Genomic DNA, 24,999 nt, shown 5'->3' with positions numbered 1-24,999 from the left:
ACAGTCGTTGCCCGTCACAATCTCTATAAATTGGTCTTCAATCATCTTAAGGTACGCCATCCCTCGTTTTTACAATTTCAGTTTTTTAACCGTTACTTCAGATTTTGAACATAAACCACTCTGGAGATTTTCCTAAACGATGCGCCAATGTCTCCTCTACAACACCTATATAGTCGTTGTCCGTCACAATCTCTTTGAAATGGTCCAAAATTTCCTTTTAGTGCCCTACCCCCCTAATCTCATTTTGTCAATATCACAATAAAATTTTCAGTTTTTTAACCGTAACTTCAGATTTTCGAACATAAACCACTCTGGAGATTTTCTTAAACGATGCGCCATTGTTTCCTCTACAACACCTATATAGTCGTTGCCCGTCACAATTTCTTTGAAGTGGTCCAAAATTCCCTTTTAGTGCCCTACCCCCTTAATCTCATTTTGTCAATTTCGCAATAAAATTTTCAGTTTTTTAACCGTAACTTCAGATTTTCGAACATAAACCACTCTGGATTATTTCTTAAACAATGCGCCATTATCTCTTTTACAACACCTATATAGTCGTTGCCCGTCACAATCTCTTGAAATAGGTCCAAAATTAACTTAAATTGGCCTACCCCTAATCTCATTTTGTCAATTTCACAATTTCAGTTTTTTAACCGTAACTTCAGATTTTCGAACATAAACCACTCTGGAGATTTTCTTAAACGATGCGCCATTGTCTCGTCTACAACACCTATATAGTCGTTGTCCGTCACAATCTCTTGAAATTGGTCCAAAATTAACTTAAATTGCCCTACCCCCCTAATCTCATTTTGTCAATTTCACATTAAAAGTTTCAGTTTTTTAATCGTAACTTTAGATTTTCGAACATAAACCACTCTGGAGATTTTCTTAAACGAAGCACCATTGTCTCCTCTACAACACTTATAAAGTCGTTGCCCGTCACAATCTCTTTAAAATAGTCCAAATTTTTCTTTTAGTGCCCTACCCCTTTAATCTCATTTTGTCAATTTCACAATAAAAGTTTCAGTTTTTTAACCGTAACTTCAGATGTTCGAACATAAACCACTCTGGATAATTTCTTAAACAATGCGCAATTGTCTCCTCTACAACACCTATATAGTCGTTGCCCGTCACAATCTCTTGAAATTGGTCCAAAATTAACTTAAATTGGCCTACCCCCCTTATCTCATTTTGTCAATTTCACAATTTCAGTTTTTTAACCGTAACTTCAGATTTTCGAACATAAACCACTCAGGAGATTTTCTTAAACGATGCGCCATTGTCTCCTCTACAACACCTATATAGTCGTTGCCCGTCACAACCTCTTAAAATTGGTCCAAAATTAACTTAAGTTGCCCTACCCCCCTAATCTCATTTTGTCAATTTCACAATAAAATTTTCAGTTTTTTAACCGTAACTTCAGATTTTCGAACATAAACCACTCTGGAGATTTTCTTAAACGATGCGCCAATGTCTCCTCTACAACACCTATGTAGTCGTTGCCCGTCACAATCTCTTTAAAATGGTCCTAATTTTTCTTTTGTGCCCTACCCCCTAATCTCATTTTGTCAATTTCACAATAAAATTTTCAGTTTTTTAACAGTAAGTTCTGATTTTCGAACATAAACCACTCTGGAGATTTTCTTAAACGATGCGCCATTGTCTCCTCTACAACACCTATATAGTCGTTGTCCGTCACAATCTCTTTAAAATGGTCCTAATTTTTCTTTTGTGCCCTACCCCCTAATCTCATTTTGTCAATTTCACAATAAAATTTTCAGTTTTTTAACCGTAACTTCAGATTTTCGAACATAAACCACTCAGGAGATTTTCTTAAGCGATGCGCCAATGTCTCCTCTACAACACCTATATAGTCGTTGCCCGTCACAATCTCTTCAAAATGGTCCAAATTTTTCTTTTAGTGCCCTACCCCCTTAATCTCATTTTGTCAATTTCACAATAAAATTTTCAGTTTTTTAACCGTAACTTCAGATTTTCGAACATAAACCACTCTGGAGATTTTCTTAAACGATGCGCCATTGTCTCCTCTACAACACCTATATAGTCGTTCTCCGTCACAATCTCTTTAAAATGGTCCAAATTTTTCTTTTAGTGCCCTACCCCCCTAATCTCATTTTGTCAATTTCACAATAAAATTTTCAGTTTTTTAACCGTAACTTCAGATTTTCGAACATAAACCACTCTGGAGATTTTCTTAAACGACGCGCCATTGTCTCTTCTACAACACCTATATAGTCGTTGCCCGTCACAATCTCTTGAAATTGGTCCAAAATTAATTTAAATTGGCCTACCCCCCTAATCTCATTTTGTCAATTTCACAATAAAATTTTCAGTTTTTTAACCGTTACTTCAGATTTTCTTAAACGATGCGCCAATGTCTTCTCTACAACACCTATAGAGTCGTTGCCCGTCACAATCTCTTTAAAATGGTCCAAATTTTTCTTTTAGTGCCCTACCCCCCTAATCTCATTTTGTCAAATTCACAATAATATTTTCAGATTTTTAACCGTAACTTCAGATTTTCGAACATAAACCACTCTGGAGATTTTCTTAAACGATGCGCCATTGTCTCTCCTACAACACCTATATAGTGGTTGCCCGTCACAATCTTTTTAAAATGGTCCAAATTTTTCTTTTAGTGCCCTACCCCCCTAATCTCATTTTGTCAATTTCACAATAAAATTTTCAGATTTTTAACCGTAACTTCGGATTTTCGAACATAAACCACTCTGGAGATTTTCTTAAACGATGCGCCATTGTCTCCTCTACAACACCTATATAGTCGTTGCCGATCACAATCTCTTGAAATTGGTCCAAAATTAACTTAAATTGCCCTACCCCCCTAATCTCATTTTGTCAATTTCACAATTTCATTTTTTTAACCGTAACTTCAGATTTTCGAACATAAACCACTCTGGAGATTTTCTTAAACGATGCGCCAATGTCTCCTCTACAACACCTATATAGTCGTTGCCCGTCACAATCTCTTTAAAATGGTCCAAATTTTTCTTTTAGTGCTCTATCCCCTAATCTCATTTTGTCAATTTCACAATAAAATTTAAAGTTTTTTAACAGTAAGTTCTGATTTTCGAACATAAACCACTCTGGAGATTTTCTTAAACGATGCGCCAATGTCTCCTCTACAACACCTATATAGTCGTTCTCCGTCACAATCTCTTTAAAATGGTCCAAATTTTTCTTTTAGTGCCCTACCCCCCTAACCTAATTTTGTCAATTTCACAATAAAATTTTCAGTTTTTTAACCGTAACTTCAGATTTTCGAACATAAACCACTCTGGAGATTTTCTTAAACGATGCGCCATTGTCTTCTCTACAACATCTATATAGTTGTTGCCCGTCACAATCTCTTGAAATTGGTCCAAAACTAACTTAAATTGGCCTACACCCCTAATCTCGTTTTGTCAATTTCACAATTTCAGTTTTTTAACCGTAACTTCAGATTTTCGAACATAAACCACTCAGGAGATTTTCTTAAACGATGCGCCATTGTCTCCTCTACAACACCTATATAGTCGTTGTCCGTCACAATCTCTTTAAAATGGTCCTAATTTTTCTTTTGTGCCCTACCCCCCTAATCTCATTTTGTCAATTTCACAATGAAATTTTCAGTTTTTTAACCGTAACTTCAGATTTTCGAACATAAACCACTCAGGAGATTTTCTTAAACGATGCGCCAATTTCTCCTCTACAACACCTATATAGTCGTTGCCCGTCACAATCTCTTCAAAATGGTCCAAATTTTTCTTTTAGTGCCCTACCCCCTCAATCTCATTTTGTCAATTTCACAATAAAATATTCAGTTTTTTAACCGTAACTTCAGATTTTCGAACATAAACCACTCTGGAGATTTTCTTAAACGACGCGCCATTGTCTCCTCTACAACACCTATATAGTCGTTGCCCGTCACAATCTCTTGAAATTGGTCCAAAATTAACTTAAATTGGCCTACCCCCCTAATCTCATTTTGTCAATTTCACAATTTCAGTTTTTTAACCGTAAGTTCAGATTTTCGAACATAAACCACTCTGGAGATTTTCTTAAACGATGCGCCATTGTCTCCTCTACAACATCCATATAGTCGTTGCCCGTCACAATTTCTTGAAATTGGTCCAAAATTAACTTAAATTGGCCTACCCCCCTAATCTCATTTTGTCAATTTCACAATTTCAGTTTTTTAACCGTAACTTCAGATTTTCGAACATAAACCACTCTGGAGATTTTCTTAAACGATGCGCCATTGTTTCCTCTACAACACCTATATAGTCGTTGCCCGTCACAATCTCTTGAAATTGGTCAAAAATTAACTTAAATTGCCCTACCCCCCTAATCTCATTTTGTCAATTTCACAATAAAAGTTTCAGTTTTTTAATCGTAACTTCAGATTTTCGAACATAAACCACTCTGGAGATTTTCTTAAACGATGCGCCATTGTCTCCTCTACAACACCTATATAGTCGTTGTCCGTCACAATCTCTTTAAAATGGTCCTAATTTTTCTTTTGTGCCCTACCCCCCTAATCTCATTTTGTCAATTTCACAATAAAATTTTCAGTTTTTTAACCGTAACTTCAGATTTTCGAACATAAACCACTCAGGAGATTTTCTTAAACAATGCGCCAATGTCTCCTCTACAACACCTATATAGTCGTTGCCCGTCACAATCTCTTCAAAATGGTCTCAATTTTTCTTTTAGTGCCCTACCCCCCTAATCTCATTTTGTCAAATTCACAATAATATTTTCAGATTTTTAACCGTAACTTCAGATTTTCGAACATAAACCACTCTGGAGATTTTCTTAAACGATGCGCCATTGTCTTTCCTACAACACCTATATAGTGGTTGCCCGTCACAATCTCTTTAAAATGGTCCAAATTTTTCTTTTAGTGCCCTACCCCCCTAATCTCATTTTGTCAATTTCACAATAAAATTTTCAGATTTTTAACCGTAACTTCGGATTTTCGAACATAAACCACTCTGGAGATTTTCTTAAACGATGCGCCATTGTCTCCTCTACAACACCTATATAGTCGTTGCCGATCACAATCTCTTGAAATTGGTCCAAAATTAACTTAAATTGCCCTACCCCCCTAATCTCATTTTGTCAATTTCACAATTTCATTTTTTTAACCGTAACTTCAGATTTTCGAACATAAACCACTCTGGAGATTTTTCTTAAACGATGCGCCAATGTCTCCTCTACAACACCTATATAGTCGTTGCCCGTCACAATCTCTTTAAAATGGTCCAAATTTTTCTTTTAGTGCTCTATCCCCTAATCTCATTTTGTCAATTTCACAATAAAATTTAAAGTTTTTTAACAGTAAGTTCTGATTTTCGAACATAAACCACTCTGGAGATTTTCTTAAACGATGCGCCAATGTCTCCTCTACAACACCTATATAGTCGTTCTCCGTCACAATCTCTTTAAAATGGTCCAAATTTTTCTTTTAGTGCCCTACCCCCCTAACCTAATTTTGTCAATTTCACAATAAAATTTTCAGTTTTTTAACCGTAACTTCAGATTTTCGAACATAAACCACTCTGGAGATTTTCTTAAACGATGCGCCATTGTCTTCTCTACAACATCTATATAGTTGTTGCCCGTCACAATCTCTTGAAATTGGTCCAAAACTAACTTAAATTGGCCTACACCCCTAATCTCGTTTTGTCAATTTCACAATTTCAGTTTTTTAACCGTAACTTCAGATTTTCGAACATAAACCACTCAGGAGATTTTCTTAAACGATGCGCCATTGTCTCCTCTACAACACCTATATAGTCGTTGTCCGTCACAATCTCTTTAAAATGGTCCTAATTTTTCTTTTGTGCCCTACCCCCCTAATCTCATTTTGTCAATTTCACAATGAAATTTTCAGTTTTTTAACCGTAACTTCAGATTTTCGAACATAAACCACTCAGGAGATTTTCTTAAACGATGCGCCAATTTCTCCTCTACAACACCTATATAGTCGTTGCCCGTCACAATCTCTTCAAAATGGTCCAAATTTTTCTTTTAGTGCCCTACCCCCTCAATCTCATTTTGTCAATTTCACAATAAAATATTCAGTTTTTTAACCGTAACTTCAGATTTTCGAACATAAACCACTCTGGAGATTTTCTTAAACGACGCGCCATTGTCTCCTCTACAACACCTATATAGTCGTTGCCCGTCACAATCTCTTGAAATTGGTCCAAAATTAACTTAAATTGGCCTACCCCCCTAATCTCATTTTGTCAATTTCACAATTTCAGTTTTTTAACCGTAAGTTCAGATTTTCGAACATAAACCACTCTGGAGATTTTCTTAAACGATGCGCCATTGTCTCCTCTACAACATCCATATAGTCGTTGCCCGTCACAATTTCTTGAAATTGGTCCAAAATTAACTTAAATTGGCCTACCCCCCTAATCTCATTTTGTCAATTTCACAATTTCAGTTTTTTAACCGTAACTTCAGATTTTCGAACATAAACCACTCTGGAGATTTTCTTAAACGATGCGCCATTGTTTCCTCTACAACACCTATATAGTCGTTGCCCGTCACAATCTCTTGAAATTGGTCAAAAATTAACTTAAATTGCCCTACCCCCCTAATCTCATTTTGTCAATTTCACAATAAAAGTTTCAGTTTTTTAATCGTAACTTCAGATTTTCGAACATAAACCACTCTGGAGATTTTCTTAAACGATGCGCCATTGTCTCCTCTACAACACCTATATAGTCGTTGTCCGTCACAATCTCTTTAAAATGGTCCTAATTTTTCTTTTGTGCCCTACCCCCCTAATCTCATTTTGTCAATTTCACAATAAAATTTTCAGTTTTTTAACCGTAACTTCAGATTTTCGAACATAAACCACTCAGGAGATTTTCTTAAACAATGCGCCAATGTCTCCTCTACAACACCTATATAGTCGTTGCCCGTCACAATCTCTTCAAAATGGTCTCAATTTTTCTTTTAGTGCCCTACCCCCCTAATCTCATTTTGTCAAATTCACAATAATATTTTCAGATTTTTAACCGTAACTTCAGATTTTCGAACATAAACCACTCTGGAGATTTTCTTAAACGATGCGCCATTGTCTTTCCTACAACACCTATATAGTGGTTGCCCGTCACAATCTCTTTAAAATGGTCCAAATTTTTCTTTTAGTGCCCTACCCCCCTAATCTCATTTTGTCAATTTCACAATAAAATTTTCAGATTTTTAACCGTAACTTCAGATTTTCGAACATAAACTACTCTGGAGATTTTCTTAAACGATGCGCCATTGTCTCCTCTACAACACCTATATAGTCGTTGCCGATCACAATCTCTTGAAATTGGTCCAAAATTAACTTAAATTGCCCTACCCCCCTAATCTCATTTTGTCAATTTCACAATTTCAGTTTTTTAACCGTAACTTCAGATTTTCGAACATAAACCACTCTGGAGATTTTCTTAAACGATGCGCCAAGTTCTCCTCTATAACACCTATATAGTCGTTGCCCGTCACAATCTCTTTAAAATGGTCCAAATTTTTCTGTTAGTGCTCTACCCCCTAATCTCATTTTGTCAATTTCACAATAAAATTTTCAGTTTTTTAACCGTTACTTCAGATTTTCGAACATAAACCACTCAGGAGATTTTCTTAAGCGACGCGCCATTGTCTCCTCTACAACACCTATATAGTCGTTGCCCGTCACAATCTCTTGAAGATGGTCCAAAATTAACTTAAATTGGCATACCCCCTTATCTCATTTTGTCAATTTCACAATTTCAGTTTTTTAACCGTAACTTCAGATTTTCGAACATAAACCACTCTGGAGATTTTCTTAAACGATGCGCCAATGTCTCCTCTACAACACCTATATAGTCGTTCTCCGTCACAATCTCTTTAAAATGGTCCAAATTTTTCTTTTAGTGCCCTACCCCCCTAATCTCATTTTGTCAATTTCACAATAAAATTTTCAGTTTTTTAACCGTAACTTCAGATTTTCGAACATAAACCACTCTGGAGATTTTCTTAAACGATGCGCCAATGTCTCTTCTACAACACCTATATAGTCGTTCTCCGTCACAATCTCTTTAAAATGGTCCAAATTTTTCTTTTAGTGCCCTACCACCCTAATCTCATTTTGTCAATTTCACAATAAAATTTTCAGTTTTTTAACCGTAACTTCAGATTTTCGAACATAAACCACTCTGGAGATTTTCTTAAACGATGCACCAATCCTCTACAACACCTATATAGTCGTTGTCCTTCACAATCACTTTAAAATGGTCAAAATTTTTCTTTTAGTACCCTACCCCCCTAATCTCATTTTGTCAATTTCACAAAAAAAAATTCAGTTTTTTAACCGTAACTTCAGATTTTCGAACATAAACCACTCAATAGATTTTCTTAAACGACGCACCATTGTCTCTTCTACAACACCTATATAGTCGTTGACCGTCACAATCTCTTGAAATTGGTCCAAAATTAACTTAAATTGGCCTACCCCCCTAATCTCATTTTGTCAATTTCACAATTTCAGTTTTTTAACCGTAACTTCAGATTTTCGAACATAAACCACTCTGGAGATTTTCCTAAACGATGCGCTATTGTCTCCTCTACAATACCTATATAGTCGTTGCCCGTCACAATCTTTTGAAGATGGTCCAAAATTAACTTAAATTGGCATACCCCTAATCTCATTTTGTCAATTTCACAATTTCAGTTTTTTAACCGTAAGTTCAGATTTTCGAACATAAACAACTCTGGAGATTTTCTTAAACGATGGGCTATTGTCTCCTCTACAACACCTATGTAGTTGTTGTCCGTCACAATCTCTTTAAAATGGTCCAAATTTTATTTTTAGTGCCCTACCCCCCTAATCTCATTTTGTCAATTTCACAATAAAATTTTCAGTTTTTTAACCGTAACTTCATATTTTCGAACATAAACCACTCTGGAGATTTTCTTAAACAATGCGCCATTGTCTCCTCTACAACACCTATATAGTCATTGCCCGTCACAATCTCTTCAAATTGGTCCAAAATTAACTTAAATTGGCCTACCCCCTAATCTCATTTATTCAATTTCACAATTTCAGTTTTTTAACCGTAAGTTCAGATTTTCGAACATAAACCAATCTTGAGATTTTCTTAAACGATGCGCCAATGTCTCCTCTACAACACCTTTATAGTCATTGCCCGTCACAATCTCTATAAATTGGTCCAAAATTAACTTTGAGTGCCCAACCCCACAATCTCATTTTGAAAGTTTCAGTTTTTTAACCCTAACTTCCGATTTTCGAACATAAAGTGATCTGGAATTTTTCTTAAACGATGCGCCAATGTCTCCTCTACAATAACTATATAGTCGTTGCCCGTCACAATCTCTATAAATTGGTTAAACATTAACTTTTAGTGCCCTACCCCCCTAATCTTATTTTGTCAATTTCAGTTTTTTTACCGTAACTTCAGATTTTCGAACATAAACCTCTCTGGAGATTTTCCTAAACGATGCAGAAATGTCTCCTCTAAAACACCTATATAGTCGTTGCCTGTAACAATCTATTCAAATTGGTCAAAAATTAACTTAAAATGTCCTATTCCCAAATTTCATTTTGTTAATTTCAGTTTTTTTCTACCACAATTTAAGATTTTCGAACATAAACCACTCTGGAGATTTTCCTAAACTATGCGGCACTATCTCCTCTTAAACACCTATATAGCCTAACCTGTCACAATCTCTATTAATCGGACCAAACAACGTAAAGTGCACCCCAATTCCCTAAAAATGCATTGTGTCATTGTGTTAACTTATGGTCACTTTGCAATCCAGCTGTCTATTGAATGCCTTATGTGGATTTATTTAGTTAGGAAAGAAAAGCTTTGTATTCTTTATAAATGAAGTATGGTTTCCCTTTTGTTTTAAGTTAGTTTTTTCGTTTTTGTTTAAGATTGTATGTATTCTCATAATTGTTCGCTAGCTCGAAAAAACGTGATAACCTTATGTGATATTGTGGTTTTTAGTTATACCTCCTAATTGTTCGCTAAGACAGTAGGTCACTACCGTTCAAGGTTAAATGTGTAATAAAGTTAGCGAGTACGTAAACATTGGAATGGACAATTTCATCCGACTTTACACCGATTTGGGAACATAAAGCAGGTAAAATGCAGTTACTAATGAAATGTAGTATTAATAACAAACTGGAACACAAAACTAAGATGTTATTCGAATGCCACATGTTGGCGGAATTTCGTAACCAGCTGGTAACGCAAAATAGGAAACTGTCAGTTTTGCCGGGAACAAATTATATTTTCGGCTAAACAAAACTATGAAAGTATAATTAAACATTCATAACAGTAAAGTTTGCTTCCAAAATGTTGTATGTAAACTTGAAAATTGTTGTATAATGGCTTTGGGAATCAAATGCTTGTACATTTCTTTATTTCTGTGAAAATCAATTAAGTTTTTGGGTAATCCAGAAATGTCAAAGTTTTTACTTCACAGCCATTTACAAAAATGTTCAAGTTCCATACGACATTATGGAAGCATGCATTTCGACCAAAGTTTCAAAGCCTGTTTGTGAGATATTTTTTTTTTTGAAAAATTAGTAATTTTCAACATTTTGGAAGCCCAGGGACGATATTTGAGTTGAGTCTAATTTAGTTGGCCAAAATTATAGTAAATATCAAACCTACAGGTAGAGATTCGATAGAAGTTTAACTTCAGGAAAAACCATGAATAATGTAAATCATTTGGATGCAGCTTCTTTACCATATATTGCTGTTTTCTGTAGAATCAAAATAATAAACTGTAGACATCTTTGAAGTAAGTAAATGTTAAGATTTGTATAGCTTCTTCTTCTTCTTCCTGGTACGGGAAAGACTCCGGTGCCGGAGTGTGGAATAACCCGGAACTGTGGCGCTATGTACATGCAAATGGATGTCGAAAATTGTGTTATAATAAAATAAAAATATTTGCCACAGTTCAATTACAATTTAAAATAGCATTAGTTGTAGCTTAATGTTAAACATATTCACATTATGTACAGTGGCTTAAATACACTAATTAATTAGCCAGACTAGAACCTCCAAATGTTAAGGTGGAGATACAACCTTTGAAGGATTCTAGGGAGGTTGACATGCAAATTGTTTCTGGGAGATCGTTCCAGACAGCAATAGTACTTGGGAAAAAAGATGATTTAAAAAAGTCTTTATTTGTATATATATGTCGAAATTTATGTAGGCCTCTAGTTCGCCTGTCAGATTGTGTCAGGACGTCATTAGTGACTTCGACCAACCCCCCATTAATCTTATAAATCAAGACAAGCTTAGCTTTTGTTCTACGGGATTGCAAGTTTTCCCATTTTAGTTTGTTTAACATACCAGTGACAGCGCCTGGTGATCTATCGTTATAATCATTAAAAACATATCTTGCTCAATTTGGTTTATTTGGCTTTGTTTGTACGGATCCCAAACTGGTGAGGAGTACTCAACGGTCGGACGCACAAGTGATGTGTACGTAAGGTTAAAAGTACGTAAGGTTATTAACCTTACGTGTACAGTTTTTCATTTTTCTACGTAAAAAACCTAGTGTTTTATTTGCCTTTGAAGTTATATTATTAATATGGGGCCCCAATCAAGATCATTGCTTATTGTAATTCCTAGATACTTGCTGTCTCTGACAGATTCAAGTACATGGTTATGTAATTTATATTGAAATAAATTAGTTCTTGACTTTTTAGAAATATTTATGACATAGCATTTTTCAGGATTAGATTTCATTTGCCATTCAGATTCCCAATTTTCAAGGCTTGATAGATTTTTTTGGAGTGCTTGAGACTCATTTATATTATTTGATGTTTCATAAAGTAAACAGTTGTCAGCAAAAAGACGAACCTTACAGGAGACATGCTCAGGTAGGTCGTTTATGAATAACAAAAATAAAGTTGGGCTTAATACTGTGCCCTGAGGAACACCAGAGTCAACAGCTAATTTGGAAGATTGAACACCGTTAAGCAGGACTTGCTGTTGCCTGTTTGACAAAAAATCTTTTATCCAAAGTAAGTTATTTTCACGTATACCATAATAATTAAGTTTTGTTATTAATCTTTCATGGGGGACCTTATCAAAAGATTTAGAAAAATCTAAAAGTATTGCATCAACTTGATTACCTTCTGCCAAGTATTTGGCTATGTCCTGGATGCTGATAACAAGTTGTGCTTCACAGGAACGTTTACTCCTAAAGCCATGTTGGCAATCATTTAAAATCTTATTTAAATCTAAATGTTTTCTAATATTACTTGTTAAGACGTGTTCTAAAACCTTACAACATACAGCCGTTAAAGAAACCTGTCTAAAGTTAATTGCATTATGCTTATCTCCCTTTTTAAAAATTGGCACAACATTTGCCTGTTTCCACTCTTCTGGGATTTTTCCATCATTTATGGATTTTTGAAAAAAGAATACAAGGAAGGGGGATATCTCTTCCGAGAGTTTATTAAGGAAAATAGCAGGGATATCAGGTCCACTAGCTTTATGGGGGTTTATATTTTTAAGGAGTTTAATTATGCCATTGATACTAATGGTTATATCTGGCATGGTGGGGGTAGGGACTTTTAGGTTTATGTGGCATAGAAGTTTTATCTTCTTTAGTAAATGCACTTTTAAATTGTTCATTTAAAATATTTGATTGTGTTTGTGGATCACTATAAAGTAATCCATCTTTACCTTTCAAAGGTAAGACTCCTGATGTTTCAGTCTTTTTCACTTTTATGTATTGCCAAAATGATTTTGGTTTTTCCTGTTGTGGACTTATGATTTCTTCCATATATTTACTTTGGGCTTTCCTAATTTCTCTTTGAGCTGTTGCTTTAAGCTTTTTGTATTTATCTTTGTGGATTTGTTTCCCAGTTTTTTTAGCTTTATTAAATGCTGGTCTTTGTTTTTTACATAAACTATCAATTTCTTTATTTGCCCAGGGATTTGTATATTTAGATTTTGTCATTTTACTTGGTATATTTTCATTGATGATTTTTATTATTCCATCTCTAAACTTAATCCACCACTGATCTATAGTAAGTTCTAATGTGGTCTGGCTTAGCAGATCACATATAAATGATTTTATAATGTTTTTAATTTTTTCTAAATCCACCTTCTTCCATAAGAAAATTTTATGGGGGCATTGCGTAGCTCTTTTAGGCTTACAAATGGCATCAACCAAAACTATGTTGTGATCCGATATACCAGGTATTGATTTAATTTTGGTTATAAGATTTGGTTGGTTGGTACAAAAGATGTCTAAAATATTATCTTTCCTGGTAGGAAAATTTACTAACTGATCCATGATCATCCATACCTAGATTGTTTAATAAATCTAAAAAGATTTCATTCATTTCCTTCGGTTACATTTTGCCCTCTATTGTCATTGATGGCCAATCTATATCAGGAAGATTAAGGTCTCCACTTATCCAGAAGGTTGAATTTTTAAACTTTAATTTTAATCATTTATTTCTTATAACATCTGTTTAAAATAGTTTATATCAGATTTACTTGGTGGTCTGTAAACTGAAACAATTATCAAGGACTTTGAATCTGTGATATCTATTTGTGCTGCTATCAGCTCTACATTTTTACTACAATAAATTTGTTGGCATATAATACCCTTTCTAATAGCTATTAAAACGCCTCCGCCTTCTTTACATTCTCGGTCTCACCGGAATACATCCTCAAATAGTGAAGAAGGAAATATCTCAGAGGACTTGACATCCTTATTTAGCCAAGTCTCATTCCCAATTATAATATCAGGTTTAGATGATGTTATTAGTCCCCTACCGACGAAGTCGAAGGGGACTTTAGGTTTGCACTCCGCCGGTCCGTCTGTCTGTCTGTCTGTCTGTCTGTCTGTCTGTCTGTCTGTCTGTCAGTCCGGCAAATTAGCTTTCCACACTTTTTTTCTTCGTTCTTGAAGATATTGATTTGATATTTGGTATATATTTTTATCATGACAAGTTATAGATCAAGTTCAAATTTTGTTCCGGTCTGATGATTTAATCCAGAGTTATGGACCATATCTAATGTTAGAGTACTATGTTAAACCATATTTCTGTACAAAGGAAGATAACTAACTTTTTAAAAGACATTCTTTGTTCAATTATTTGAAGAATTTTTTGGCAGGTTTTTTAGTTATTTAGTATAAACTAATTTTCTGAATGCTATATATATAAAAAAAAAATATGAAGAGAAATCCTTTAATTAGATAATAATCTATTTTTATTATGTATATATTTCAATACATTACATTGTGTAGATAAAAGTTGTTGACATTTTATAGATAAGTTACAAATCAATATTAGTTTGTGACAAATGAAAGAAAAAATATTTGGAACTATTAATTATATTTGATTATAATTTGAAAATAGATATACACTGTATTACATCATATCTAATTTTAGAGAACTATTAATTCTATCGAATGTTTTTTCATCATGCTTATACGATATTGATTGATAATTAGTATATAGTTTTATCATGACAAGTTACAGATCAAGTTCAAATTTTTGTTTCGGTCTTATAATTTTGTGCAGAGTTATGGTCCTTGGACTTGAAAAATTCACTCATATAATCAGTTTTCCACACTGTTTTTAGTCATGCTTGAAGATATTGACATGATATTTACTTTTTGTTTACACCATGGCAAGTTATATAACAAGTTAGCATTTTGTTCCAGTATAAAGAATTTTTACCTGGTAGGGGACTATGTATTGCCATGCAATACTCTCAGAATGCTTGTTAAATTTTCTATTTGGGCCACTTTGTTTTTGCAGCTTCTAAAATTTATATTTAACACTCTTAGCGAAGTTTGCCTATTTATTCTTTTATTTATTTTTGTTGCTACTGGTTATGAAGAAGACGTAGCTACTGGATTTCCAATATTATCTGTATTATCATTAAGACTGACTGAAAAAGCTGAACTGTCAGTTTGGGATAAACATGAAAATGAGTTTGTTGTTAACACTGAATTTCCTGTTGATAAAAAGGACTGAAAAATTGTTCTGGAATGGTTGGGGGGTATCACAATTTGGACATACCCAGAGGGCTGAAGTATTTCCATACTTTTCATACATGGATGAGCTGATGTTTACACACCCTGCATGACACCATTTATCACAGTTATCACAGACTATAGCGTCTTGGTTCCAAGTACAATCCCGTGAGCAGATAGAACATGAGTAGCTAGACTCGTTTAAGTTGTTTGGTCCTGGATTGGTTTCGACCTGATTACTGAGCAATAATTTTAATAGTAAATGCACGTGTCGGGATCTATCAGAGCTTTTAAATATTGGTCTTTTAAAGCTAGACACATGTAATTGCCAGTATTCATTAAAAAAAAGGGGATTTTCCAGTTTTCTGACAATAACTCGAGAATGCTTTCACCAACTTGCAAGAAATTGTGGTGAATTGTTTATATCTATTGACATTAGCTCCCTTTCGATGTTATATATTTTAAATTTTACGTTTCCGAGTTATTAATCTCATAAATCAAGACAAGCTTAGCTTTTGTTCTACGGGATTGCAAGTTTTCCCATTTTAGTTTGTTTAACATACCAGTGACAGCGCCTGGTGATCTATCGTTATAATCATTAAAAATATATCTTGCTCAATTTGGTTTATTTGGCTTTGTTTGTACGGATCCCAAACTGGTGAGGAGTACTCGACGGTCGGACGCACAAGTGATGTGTACGTAAGGTTAAAAGTACGTAAGGTTTTTAACCTTACGTGTACAGTTTTTCATTTTTCTACGTAAAAAACCTAGTGTTTTATTTGCCTTTGAAGTTATATTATTAATATGGGGCCCCAATCAAGATCATTGCTTATTGTAATTCCTAGATACTTGCTGTCTCTGACAGATTCTAGTACATGGTTATGTAATTTATATTGAAATAAATTAGTTCTTGACTTTTTAGAAATATTTATGACATAGCATTTTTCAGGATTAGATTTCATTTGCCATTCAGATTCCCAATTTTCAAGGCTTGATAGATTTTTTTGGAGTGCTTGAGACTCATTTATATTATTTGATGTTTCATAAAGTAAACAGTTGTCAGCAAAAAGACGAACCTTACAGGAGACATGCTCAGGTAGGTCGTTTATGAATAACAAAAATAAAGTTGGGCCTAATACTGTGCCCTGAGGAACACCAGAGTCAACAGCTAATTTGGAAGATTGAACACCGTTAAGCAGGACTTGCTGTTGCCTGTTTGACAAAAAATCTTTTATCCAAAGTAAGTTATTTTCACGTATACCATAATAATTAAGTTTTGTTATTAATCTTTCATGGGGGACCTTATCAAAAGATTTAGAAAAATCTAAAAGTATTGCATCAACTTGATTACCTTCTGCCAAGTATTTGGCTATGTCCTGGATGCTGATAACAAGTTGTGCTTCACAGGAACGTTTACTCCTAAAGCCATGTTGGCAATCATTTAAAATCTTATTTAAATCTAAATGTTTTCTAATATTACTTGTTAAGACGTGTTCTAAAACCTTACAACATACAGCCGTTAAAGAAACCTGTCTAAAGTTAATTGCATTATGCTTATCTCCCTTTTTAAAAATTGGCACAACATTTGCCTGTTTCCACTCTTCTGGGATTTTTCCATCATTTATGGATTTTTGAAAAAAGAATACAAGGAAGGGGGATATCTCTTCCGAGAGTTTATTAAGGAAAATAGCAGGGATATCAGGTCCACTAGCTTTATGGGGGTTTATATTTTTAAGGAGTTTAATTATGCCATTGATACTAATGGTTATATCTGGCATGGTGGGGGTAGGGACTTTTAGGTTTATGTGGCATAGAAGTTTTATCTTCTTTAGTAAATGCACTTTTAAATTGTTCATTTAAAATATTTGATTGTGTTTGTGGATCACTATAAAGTAATCCATCTTTACCTTTCAAAGGTAAGACTCCTGATGTTTCAGTCTTTTTCACTTTTATGTATTGCCAAAATGATTTTGGTTTTTCCTGTTGTGGACTTATGATTTCTTCCATATATTTACTTTGGGCTTTCCTAATTTCTCTTTGAGCTGTTGCTTTAAGCTTTTTGTATTTATCTTTGTGGATTTGTTTCCCAGTTTTTTTAGCTTTATTAAATGCTCGTCTTTTTGTTTTTTACATAAACTATCAATTTCTTTATTTGCCCAGGGATTTGTATATTTAGATTTTGTCATTTTACTTGGTATATTTAGGTCTTTCCACCTTTCCGTGGAAAGACCTATTGGTTTTCTTCTGATTATTTTTTTTTTCTTCCGCCTAATTTTTTTCTTGCGGTGTATTTTTGTTTCAAAAGATGTCGCTTAGTTTTTTGGTATATGATATCATACAATCTATACGCTTTTGAAACTGACCCTGTTTAACCGAACACTTTTCTTTGTTAGAGTTATCTCCCCAAACACCGTTTTTCTTGTTATGAGATCTCCTCCGCAACCGTAAAAGAAAGCCACAAATTTATTTTTCCAAATTGCTCGTTATATCCTCAGGATGTTAGGTTTTATTTAGACCGAAGCTTTACGAAGACTCCATATGAGAGTTATTTCCCTTTTGTATTGATATAAGTGAAATTTATTTGTAACTGGAAAACCATAAGTCATAGAGGCCTAGGGTCTTTTGATTTGAGGTCCTTGGTCCATAAAAATGAAAATGAGGTCAAGGTCAAAGGTCAAGGTCATGTTAAAAATTTAGATTTCGGCTTGTTATCACTAATTTTCAGAAATCTTATAAGATATCAGCAAATTTTTTTTACAGAATTGTTAGTTGCGACATGTCGTAACACGTAAATTTGAGTTGAAAGGGTACGGAGACATTTAATGGGAGTTTTCTCACCTTTTATATTCAAAATTACATGTATGGTGATATAACTCATTCATCTTATATAATTGAGACCTAGGGTCTTTTGATTTGAGGCCCTTGTTTCATGACTTTTAAATTGGGGTCAAGGTCAAAGTTTAATTTGTATTATTTTTTTATTTTTTTTCTTCCGCCTAATTTTTTTCTTGCGGTGTATTTTTGTTTCAAAAGATGTCGCTTAGTATATGATATCATACAGTCTATATGCTTTTGAAACTGACCCTGTTTAACCGAACACTTTTCTTTGTAAGAGTTATCTCCCCAAACACTGTTTTTCTTGTTATGAGATCTCCTCTGCAACCGTAAAAGAAAGCGACAAATTTATTTTTCCAAATTGCTCGTTATATCCTCAGGATGTTAGGTTTTATTTAGACCGAAGCTTTACGAAGACTCCATATGAGAGTTTTTTCCCCTTTTGTATTTGATAAATGTGAAATGTATTTGTAACTGGAAAACCATAAGTGATAGAGGCCTAGGGTCTTTTGATTTGAGGTCCTTGGTCCATAAAAATGAAAATGAGGTCAAGGTCAAAGGTCAAGGTCATGTTAAAAATTTTGATTTTGGCTTGTTATCACTAATTTTCAGAAATCTTATAAGATATCGACAAATTTTTTTACAGAATTGTTAGTTGCGACATGTCTTAACACGTAAATTTGAGGTGAAAGGGTACGGAGACATTTAATGGGAGTTTTCTCCCCTATCATATTCAAAATTACACGTATGGTGATATAACTCATTCATCATATATAATTGAGACCTAGGGTATTTTGATTTGAAGCCCTTGTTTCATGACCTTGAAATTGGGGTCAAGGTCAAAGGTTGATTCGACGTTCTATATTTTGACCTTTGCTTTTACCTCATATATGTACATGATAATGCCATGGGACTTTTTGCATTAGGTTGCAAGCCATTTGACCTTGAAAAAGCCAACCGGAAGTGACCTTTTGTAAACCGGAAGTAGCTATTTATTGTACTAAATTAATGTAAAAGTATATAGAACTATTTTTGGAATCAGTGTCAAGTAAACTATCAAACAATACCGGAAGTGACATTTTTTAAACCGGAAGTCAAAAATTATCTCCCTTATTCATCTTTTTTTATAGAAACCATATATTTTTGGAATAAGCGTACATTAAGCTGTCATTTGACGCTGGAATTGACATTAAAAACCTAATTTTAATATTTTTCATATCAAAATAGATCCTTACTGGTGGAAAGACCTTCAATTGTTCTCAGAACAATTGGTTTTTAATTTCATTGATGATTTTTATTATTCCATCTCTAAACTTAATCCACCACTGATCTATAGTAAGTTCTGATGTGGTCTGGCTTAGCAGATCACATATAAATGATTTTATAATGTTTTTAATTTTTTCTAAATCCACCTTCTTCCATAAGAAAATTTTATGGGGGCATTGCGAAGCTCTTTTAGGCTTACAAATGGCATCAACCAAAACTATGTTGTGATCTGATATACCAGGTATTGATTTAATTTTGGTTATAAGATTTGGTTGGTTGGTACAAAAGATGTCTAAAATATTATCTTTCCTGGTAGGAAAATTTACTAACTGATCCATGATCATCCATACCTAGATTGTTTAATAAATCTAAAAAGATTTCATTCATTTCCTTCGGTTACATTTTGCCCTCTATTGTCAATGATGGCCAATCTATATCAGGAAGATTTAGGTCTCCACTTATCCAGAAGGTTGAATTTTTAAACTTTAATTTTAATCATTTATTTCTTATAACATCTGTTTAAAATAGTTTATATCAGATTTACTTGGTGGTCTATAAACTGAAACAATTATCAAGGACTTTGAATCTGTGATATCTATTTGTGCTGCTATCAGCTCTACATTTTTACTACAATAAATTTGTTGGCATATAATACCCTTTTTATACGACCGCAAAAATTTTTGCGGTCGTATATTGGTATGACGTTGGCGTCGTCGTCGTCGTCGTCGTCGTCTGGCGTCGTCCAGCGTCGTCCGAAGACACATTGGTTTTCGCACTCTAACTTTAGTTTAAGTGAATGGATCTCTATGAAATTTTACCATAAGGTTCAATACCACAAAAGGAAGGTTGGGATTGATTTTGGGGGTTATGGTACCAACAGTTAAGGAATTAGGGGCCAAAAAGGGGCCAAAAATAAGCATTTTTGTAACTTCCAGACATAACTTGTGTGTTAGTGTATGGATCTCTCTGACATTGTTCCACAAGGTTCCATATCACACAGGGAATGCTGGGATTGATTTTGGGGGTAATTGCCTCAAAATATTAGGAATTAGGGGCCAAAAAAGGGGCAAAAAACAAGCATTTTTCTAGTTTCATGACAATAACTTGTGTGTAAGTGTATGGATCTTTCTGAAATTGTACTACAAGGCTCCATATAACAAAGGGAAAGCTGGAATTGAGTTTGGGGGTAATTGCCCAAAACGTTTAGGAATAAGGGGCCAAAAAGGGGCCAAAAATAAGCATTTTTCTAGTTTCCAGACAATAACTTGTGTTCAAGTGTATGGATCTCTCTGAAATTGTACCACAAGGTTCCATATCACACAGGGAATGCTTGGATTGATTTTGGGGGTAATTGCCTCAAAATTTTAGGAATTAGGGGCCAAAAAAGGGGTAAAAAACAAGCATTTTTCTAGTTTCATGACAATAACTTGTGTGTAAGTGTATGGATCTTTCTGAAATTGTACTACAAGGTTCAATATCACAAAGGGAAAGCTGGAATTGAGTTTGGGAGTAATTGCCCAAAATGTTTAGGAATAAGGGGCCAAAAAGGGGCCAAAAATAAGCATTTTTCTAGTTTCCAGACAATAACTTGTGTTCAAGTGTATGGATCTCTCTGAAATTGTACTGCAAGGTACCATACCACAAAGGGAAGGCTGGGATTGAGTTTGGAGGTGATGAATCATAAGGGGGTTCAAAAAATTGGGGGGGGGATTTTTTTTTTTTTTTCCTTTTTTTCTTTTTTTCTTTTAAAATTTTCCATTTTAAGTTGGTTATTTCTCTGTTTTATATTTAAAAGCAAATAATAATGATATGGTAGGAGATACACACCAAACAGGATGTGTAAATTATTATATAATAAGTATTGTGCAATAGCAAGAAATTTTCAATTGCACAGTATTGCACAATAGCAAGAAATCTTCAATTGCACAGTATTGCGCAATAGCAAGAAATCTTCAATTGCACAGTATTGTGCAATAGCAAGAAATATCCAATAGCACAATATTGCGCAATAGCAAGAAATTGTCAATTGTACAGTATTGCACAATTGCAAGAAATATTCAATTGCACAGTATTGTGCAAAAGAAGATACTTCGTATAAGTTGCTTATTTCTTGACCAATTTCAATGGGGTTTTATTTTTGAATTCTTGGGGTTCTTCAATATGCTGATTCTAACCGTGTATTAAGTTTTTGGATTTTGGGCCCCGTTTTTAAATTGGTCCACATTGAGGTCCAAAGGGTCCAAAATTAAACTTTGTTTGATTTCATCAAAAATTGAATTATTGGGGTTCTTTGATATGCCGAATCTAACTGTGTATTTAGATTCTTAATTTTTGGTTCCGTTTTCAAATTGGTCTACATTAAGGTCCAAAGGCTCCAAAATTAAACTTAGTTTGATTTTAACAAAAATTGAATTCTTAGGGTTCTTTGATATGCTGAATCTAAATATGTATTTAGATTTTTGATTATGGGCCCAGTTTTCAAGTTGGTCCAAATCGGGGTCCAAAATTAAACTTTGTTTGATTTCAACAAAAATTGAATATATGGGGTTCTTTGATATGCTGAATCTAACCATGTATTTAGATTTTTGATTTTTGGGCCCCATTATCAACTTTGTCCACATTGAGGTCAAAAGGGTCCAAAATTAAACTTTGTTTGATTTCATCAAAAATTGAATTCTTGGGGTTCTTTGATATGCTGAATCTAACCATGTATTTAGATTTTGGATATTGTACCATAATAGGTGAATGTCCAATTTAAAATTTTTAAGTTCTTAGACCAGATTCATTCTGTCAGAAACCTATGCTGTGTCAAATATTTAATCACAATCCAAATTCAGAGCTGTATCAAGCTTGAATGTTGTGTCCATACTTGCCCCAACTGTTCAGGGTTCGACCTCTGCGGTCGTATCAAGCTGCGCCCTGCGGAGTATTTTATTAATAGCTATTAAAACGCCTCCGCCTTCTTCACATTCTCGGTCTTACCGGAATACATCCTCAAATAGTGAAGAAGGAAATATCTCAGAGGACTTGACATCCTTATTTAGCCAAGTCTCATTCCCAATTATAATATCAGGTTTAGATGATGTTATTAGTCCCCTACCGACGAAGTCGAAGGGGACTTTAGGTTTGCACTCCGCCCGTCCGTCTGTCTGTCTGTCTGTCTGTCTGTCTGTCTGTCTGTCCTTCTGTCAGTCCGGCAAATTAGCTTTCCACACTTTTTTTCTTCGTTCTTGAAGATATTGATTTGATATTTGGTATATATTTTTATCATGACAAGTTATAGATCAAGTTCAAAATTTGTTCCGGTCTGATGATTTAATCCAGAGTTATGGACCATATCTAATGTTAGAGTACTATGTTAAACCATTTTTCTGTACAAAGGGAGATAACTAACTTTTTAAAAGACATTCTTTGTTCAATTATTTGAAGAATTTTTTGGCAGGTTTGTTAGTTATTTAGTATAAACTAATTTTCTGAATGCTATATATATAAAAAAAAAATATTAAGAGAAATCCTTTAATTAGATAATAATCTATTTTTATTATGTATATATTTCAATACATTACATTGTGTAGATAAAAGTTGTTGACATTTTATAGATAAGTTACAAATCAATATTAGTTTGTGACAAATGAAAGAAAAAATATTTGGAACTATTAATTATATTTGATTATAATTTGAAAATAGATATACACTGTATTACATCATATCTAATTTTAGAGAACTATTAATTATATCGAATGTTTTTTTCATCATGCTTATACGATATTGATTGATAATTAGTATATAGTTTTATCATGACAAGTTACAGATCAAGTTCAAATTTTTGTTTCGGTCTTATAATTTTGTGCAGAGTTATGGTCCTTGGACTTGAAAAATTCACTCATATAATCAGTTTTCCACACTGTTTTTAGTCATGCTTGAAGATATTGACATGATATTTACTTTTTGTTTACACCATGGCAAGTTATATAACAAGTTAGCATTTTGTTCCAGTATAATGAATTTTTACCCGGTAGGGGACTATGTATTGCCATGCAATACTCTCAGAATGCTTGTTAAATTTTCTATTTGGGCCACTTTGTTTTTGCAGCTTCTAAAATTTATATTTAACATTCTTAGCGAAGTTTGCCTATTTATTCTTTTATTTATTTTTGTTGCTACTGGTTACGGAGAAGACGTAGCTACTGGATTTCCAATATTATCTGTATTATCATTAAGACTGACTGAAAAAGCTGAACTGTCAGTTTGGGATAAACATGAAAATGAGTTTGTTGTTAACACTGAATTTCCTGTTGATAAAAAGGACTGAAAAATTGTTCTGGAATGGTTGGGAGGTATCACAATTTGGACATACCCAGAGGGCTGAAGTATTTCCATACTTTTCATACATGGATGAGCTGATGTTTACACACCCTGCATGACACCATTTATCACAGTTATCACAGACTATAGCGTCTTGGTTCCAAGTACACTCCCGTGAGCAGATAGAACATGGGTAGCTAGACTCGTTTAAGTTGTTTGGTCCTGGATTGGTTTCGACCTGATTACTGAGCAATAATTTTAATAGTAAATGCACGTGTCGGGATCTATCAGAGCTTTTAAATATTGGTCTTTTAAAGCTAGACACATGTAATTGCCAGTATTCATTAAAAAAAAGGGGATTTTCCAGTTTTCTGACAATAACTCGAGAATGCTTTCACCAACTTGCAAGAAATTGTGGTGAATTGTTTATATCTATTGACATTAGCTCCCTTTCGATGTTATATATTTTAGATTTTACGTTTCCGAGTTACAGGGTTTCATAAAAAAAAAGGGGGATTTTCCAGTTTTCGGACAAATCAAAAATGCTTTCGGCAGTTCTTATGAAACTTTGGTGAATTGTTTATATCTATTGATGTAATCTCCGTTTAGAATTTTATAAATTTTACATTTTACATTTCTGAGTTATGGGGTTTTATTCATTAAAAAAGGGGGGATTTTCCAGTTTTCGGACAATAACTCAAAAATGCTGTCAGCAATTCTCATGAAACTTTGGTGAATTGTTTATATCTATTGATGAAAGCTCCCTTTACATTTTCATAAATTTCTAATATGACATTGAGAATTAATTGAACTTTAATTGTTTATAGTCTGACGACAGATTTACTAAGTATTGCGCAACAGCACAGTGTATTGCACATCAGCAAGAAATCTTTAATTGAATATAAATTCAATTCATATAACCAATTTCAAGTTCTTTGACTACATTTATTCAGAAACCTATACTATGTCAAATATTTAATACAATCCAAATTCAGACCTGTATCAAGCTTGAATATTGTGTCCATTTTTACCCCAACTGTTCAGGGTTGGACCTCTTCGGGCGTATCCAGCTGCGCCCAGCGAAGCAGTTTATTCCAGTATACCTTTGGCGCAGACCCATTAATTCGGGACCAGTCAGAAAGAAGTGCATATCTAAGACGACTTATTTACTACGCATAGTTGAAATTAATTATAATAAAGGGCATAGTTTATTTATGTATTAGAACCGAAGTACTTTTTTCGGTACTTCCTTAGTCCCGGCAACCAGTTTGCTCTTTAATGCAATCACATACATGTTGATTTTTTTTTCAGAATAAGCAACATAATTGCTCTGAAAATAAATCACTATCACTGAATGTGAACTTACGATATAAGAGCTATCTATCATATGTCATTTGGTCTTTGGAGGAGGGTTGTATCATTGACAATCATACCGTATCTTCTTATTTTTATATGACTGCTTGAAATTGAAGAATTTAACATTAAAAGCAACGAGGCCATGAATAGTTGTTTACCTCCTTTCTTTCTGCCGAACTTTCT

General features: G+C 34.0%; 1 protein-coding gene and 1 long non-coding RNA gene across 13 annotated transcripts in view; one reads left to right on the top strand and one right to left on the bottom strand.

Moving 5' to 3' along the window:
- Window positions 1-215: 215 nt before the first annotated feature.
- LOC127723009 (uncharacterized) lies at window positions 216-8,775 on the bottom strand. Of its 11 annotated transcripts, XR_007991811.1 has the most exons (6): window positions 8,077-8,418; window positions 6,564-6,944; window positions 5,510-5,812; window positions 3,737-4,185; window positions 1,113-2,413; window positions 216-356 (listed from the first exon to the last, which is right to left on the bottom strand). It is a non-coding gene; the product is annotated as an uncharacterized LOC127723009 (long non-coding RNA). The 11 variants fall into 11 exon arrangements; XR_007991795.1 differs by lacking the exons at window positions 5,510-5,812; window positions 6,564-6,944; window positions 8,077-8,418 and adding an exon at window positions 8,455-8,775 and having other exon boundaries at window positions 3,737-4,678; XR_007991808.1 differs by lacking the exons at window positions 5,510-5,812; window positions 6,564-6,944 and having other exon boundaries at window positions 3,737-4,488.
- Window positions 8,776-10,052: 1,277 nt separating this feature from the next.
- Window positions 10,053-24,999, top strand: part of LOC127722682 (L-tyrosine decarboxylase-like) — a 69,994-nt gene continuing 55,047 nt past the window's right edge. For both annotated transcript variants that reach the window (XM_052229338.1, XM_052229337.1), the window contains exon 1: window positions 10,053-10,173. The gene's annotated coding sequence lies outside the window, so the exon portion shown is untranslated. The remainder of the gene's footprint in view (window positions 10,174-24,999) is intronic.

Source organism: Mytilus californianus, unplaced genomic scaffold (assembly GCF_021869535.1).
Source record: "Mytilus californianus isolate M0D057914Y unplaced genomic scaffold, xbMytCali1.0.p SCAF_1, whole genome shotgun sequence".
Classification (NCBI taxonomy): Eukaryota; Metazoa; Mollusca; class Bivalvia; order Mytilida; family Mytilidae; genus Mytilus; species Mytilus californianus.
Note: the sequence above shows the minus strand (reverse complement) of the source record. Positions and strands in the feature narration are given on the sequence as shown.